The sequence below is a fragment of the Mytilus galloprovincialis genome, chromosome 4, assembly GCF_965363235.1.
Source record: "Mytilus galloprovincialis chromosome 4, xbMytGall1.hap1.1, whole genome shotgun sequence".
NCBI lineage: Eukaryota > Metazoa > Mollusca > Bivalvia > Mytilida > Mytilidae > Mytilus > Mytilus galloprovincialis.
The window spans coordinates 42,634,142-42,639,148 of NC_134841.1; the positions used below are offsets into that span (position 1 = coordinate 42,634,142).

Here is a 5,007-nt window from a genome sequence, read left to right on the forward strand (position 1 = left end):
CCACATGAAATAGTACATAGTACACATGTTCCCTTTGATATGATCTTTCCAATTGTAATGCAAAATTAGATTTTTTACCCCCTTTTTTAATGGTTCACTAAACATAGAAAATGATAGTGCGAGTGGGGCATCCATGTACTATGAACACATTCTTGTTAATACTTATTTTCACTGTTCACTATATGATCCTAACATTGTGCATTTACAGCTGTTTTTTGCTGTATTGCCATTAAGCACGTGCACAGCAGAGGTAGAACAATCATGCATAGTACACCAGTTACTTCTAAAAATACAATGACAGCTAATCACCTTAAGACAGTACAACATTTCTTTATACATTATAATTTAAAAGCAGGTAATCCAAACATAACATTGTACTTAAAACCATTAACAAGGAAACCCTTTTAATTTGTGATCTTCCTTTATATTTCCATTTCCGCTTGTTTTCCCCACTAAAATTATATATATATAAATAGATTTTCTACACCATGATGTATAACACACCTACCTTTGTTGGGTGAAATCATTATTTCATAAAAAAAAATATGGCAAGAATTGTACACATGAGAGCGCTTAGTATACAATTTCCCAAATAGTTCATGTTTCAAGGGGCATTATTCTTTTTAAAGTAAGTAATCCACACTGATTTTCGAACTCGTCCAAGACAAAGCTGATTTAACCTATGAGCCCAAGACATTGCTGATTTAACCTCTGATATAAGTTGTTTCTATGTACCCTTCAAAGCATTGTGTGAGAGGAAAAAAGGCATGTGACATATACAATATGTACATGCATGGTAAGCAATGGTAATTAAAAAAAAAAAAACTGTCCACATAATTCGCAAGCCTATACCAATCAATCAAAATCTTTAGAAAAAATCTAGGACAAGTTTTATGATAAATGAGTCTCATTGGGGTCTAAGCGTGACGCGGGATTGCCGATTATTTTGTAAGCGTGAAACGTGAAAGTCAAATTATTGTGTCGTGAAAACGGGAAATGAGGTCTAGCGGGATCCAGGAAATGACAAAAAAATGAGAATTGCTTACGTACATAGTGTAAGCGGGAAACGGGAATGTGACAAAACAGTAAGCGGGATCCGGGATCGGCACACCCCAATGAGACCCCCTGATAACAAAAAGAATCTGCAGCTTATCGTTCAAACTTTTGAACAGGACAGGAGTCAGAAAATGTCTCAAAAGCACATATACTTTAAAAGGGTAAAGAAATAATCTTCTACCAATCTTCTGAAAAACAATATGAACTGACGGCAACGCCTATTCACATTAGGAAAAAAACAAATTATACAACGGCATTATATAGTTAACATGGTTAAGAATTAATCTAAGAAAGTTTCAATAAATTCTAAAATTTTAGAAGAAATGGAGGATACATCATATACACTCCCCATATATAGCAATGAACAGTCAAATATTTGCTTTAGCGAAAACCCAATTAATTTGTGGAAGTTTGTTTGAACGAAATTCATTCACTGGTTTAGAAAAGTATATTTACGCAAAAAAGAAGCAGTTGTTACATATAGCAAAGAATACAATTTTCTTAAAAAAAGAAGAGAGGAAACAGCTAGTGCAAACATTTTTAGATATTAGAAAGTTATTAGAATTTCTTTGAGAACAGTGATACTAAGTTGTTAACAGAAATACTTTGTGGTGAAAGAAATATACACATACTTTGTAAGCAACTGGGATTCTAAGTATTATCATCACAACTTTGGACAGCCTTTGTTTTCTTGAGATACACATCAACACTACTTCAAGACTGGAAGTGCAAAACTATTCTACCTACATATACCCAGATATGCTAAATTAATGTATTGCCATAAATAGTTTGGAAGGCTTTGTCTTCATGAGGTTCATATTATTTGAACCTAAAGTATAGACCAATTAAATTTTCATACATACTGTAAATCGATGCCTCGTGTAGAGAGTGCTACGGTCACTGCAAGATAAGAACCATTGTAACAGCTCTTTGAAGGGTCCATATCCAATTAACCTTCATTTTCCATTTGCAGTCCAAATTGCCTCGAACTTTCAAATCGGTCTACATTAAGGTCCAAAGGGTCCAAAATTAAACTTAGTTTGATTTTTACAAAAATTGCATTCTTGGGGTTCTTTGATATGCTGAATCTAAACATGTACTTTGATTTTTGATTATGGGCCCAGTTTTCAAGATGGTCCAAATCGGGGTCCAAAATTTAACTTTATTTGATTTTAACAAAAATTGAATATATGGGGTTCTTCAATATGCTGAATCTAATCATGTATTTAGATTTTTAATATTTGGTCCTGGTTATCAAATTGGTCCACATTGAGGTCTAAAAGGTCTAAAATTGACATTATTTGATTTCATCAAAAATTGAATTCTTGGGGTTCTATGATATGCTGAATCTAACCTTGTATTTAGATTTTGGATATTGGACCATAGACCACATTCATTTGGTATATATTACAGCTAGGACCTTGGTACTCGTTTAATACATATACATGTACATCTATTGGGAAATATAAATTGACATCAGATTTACACTCAGGGATTTGTGTAACGTAGTAGCATATTAATTTTGTGTTTCTATTTTTTTGGAGGTCAAACGACCCCGATGACTTCCGTACACTATATACAAAATTAATGGCAAATCATCGGCACAGACCTGTCTAATGTATAGTCAAGCTATATTTTTATTTATTGTGGTCTATTAGACAGATATTGGTAAATTTATTTTTTCACAAGGGCAAATAAATACACATTTGATATTTGATTATCAAAAACATCTTCAAATACAGCAAATATGACATGTTGACATGTTGCCACACATTAAAAAATGTTTTTAAAAATTGCTTTACACCTTTTGGGAAAATATTGTGTACGCGTTTTTCCAAGGGCAACTAATCTAAACGAACGACCATTCTGCACCTGAACAACCGCTACGGTAAACCGTCAACAAAAAGATGCAAACAATTAAATCATTGAACACTGTCATCCTGAAGAATATACTACACTGTCAGTATACAGGACACCAATGTCATTGTGATTTGCACATCTTAAAATTTTTAATTATGTTTTATGAGGCCCCTCATGGGGGGGTCCTAGTAATCACATGATCACCATTTTTTTGCCAATATAATCACATAATCATTAAATATTTGCTTATCTTTAGTAATCAAATAATCATAAACTAAAAATACAGTCCTAGGTAATCAAATAATCATGAAATATTTGGCTTAATAATCAAATAATCATTAAAAAAACGGCCAAGTAATCACATAATCAAAAACCCCATGAGGGCCCTCTTTTATATAGTTTTGTCTGATTGTAGAATATTCTGTACAAAATACCGTCAGACATAGTGAAACAAATATATGATAGGATATGTCTAAGGCGTTACGCGCGATATGTTCGTACATGTAAGCGTAACACAACGTCGCGAATATTTCGTAACGTTCAAACCGAAAATTCGACTGAAACGTTGTTTTTAAGCAAGTGCGACATTCTTGTAAGACTCGGCAAAATCGACGGTGCTTTTAACTACTTATCGAAAATTGATGTATTTCAGTTTTTTGAAAATTTAAGAAAAATAACATTTTAAAAAATCATAAATTCTACCATTATAAGAGCAGTGATAAGCAAACAATTGACGTAAATTTGAGTTGAGTTCGTTTTTAAGTTAAAAAATGGCGGTGCGACAAACTTGTAAGCCTTTGAAAAATCGCTCATAAATTACCATATATCATGTTTCAGGATATTTGTCTTTAAATTCATAAAATTAAGCAAATTAACATTGATGTAGTAAATACAAATACTACACTTTTTTCATTTTAGATAAATATTTTTTGATTCTCAAATCTGGAATCCCAATTTTTTTCCCCGCGGGACAGATTTGCCCTTTTAGTATTGAACGCGTTTTTTTTCTATGACGTCATCATAACGTCATAAAAATGCATAAAGGACTGGAGGAACTATTCTGTTTAATAATGGAAAAACACGTTTTTCAAAATATTAAATAGTTTTGACGAAAATCATAGTTTAGTGGTTACAATAACTGAAATATGTTACGCGGGACAACCTAAAAATAGCCGTTTTTTTAAAATGAAGTTTCAACAATTATTTTATTTGTTTTTTATTTTAAAAAATCGTTATTTTTTAAAATACGTACAATGAGGGGGAGGACAGGGGTAAGGGAGACAAGGAGAAAGGGGGTAGGAGAAAGGAGAAATGGGTAGGAGAAAGGAGAGGAAGGCTGGGAGAAAGGAGAAAAAGTTGGACAAAAAAATAAAATATGACAAAATAAAATATCTCTCTTTTTTCCGGTAAATTAAAAAAAAAATAAGGAGAAGAGGGGTAGGAGAAAGGAGAAGAGGGGTGGAAGAAGGGAGAAGGGTACCCCCTGTCCTCCCCCTCTACAATAGCAACTACTCAGAAGTTTTATAAATATTTTTCTCTAATTTTTAGTCAATTTATCCCTTCCTAGTGCACCCATTGTATAAAAAAAATCCACGTGTGCTTCGTTTGATCTCAGTTCTTCATTGGTTAAAATCCGATTATGACGTCGAATTTTCTTGTTTTCCTCCGAATTTCCTATTGTGACGGCATGAAAAAAAAGGCGACCATGCCCGATGACATCACATAGAAAGAACACATCTTTTTGCAGATCAGTCGCAAAGAAGGAATAAGTTTGAACAGCGGTATACTACTGTTGCCTTTATTTGCCTGCGTATTGTTAGAAAATCATTAGATAAACAGATTCCACCACCAAATCTCGTGTAATACGATATTTATCCACTCTCGACAGTTAAATTTTAAATATTTCTTCTTCCGAATACGGGAGTAGACTCCTAGGTAGGAGTGTAAAACGCTCGGCGAGTCTCGGGTTTAGTCGCACACCAGTCGTGTCCAATCCGGATCTCAAAAACCGATTCCGATATGCAGTTTATTGTATAATAGATATGGTAAGATACGTCAGCAAAACCAGTGTACACATCATGCACATATTTA

General features: G+C 33.4%; 1 protein-coding gene across 1 annotated transcript in view; it reads left to right on the top strand.

Annotated features, from left to right (window-relative positions):
* Positions 1–5,007, top strand: part of LOC143070612 (fibrinogen-like protein 1) — a 355,424-nt gene that overhangs the window by 83,742 nt on the left and 266,675 nt on the right. The gene's annotated exons all lie outside the window — the stretch shown is intronic.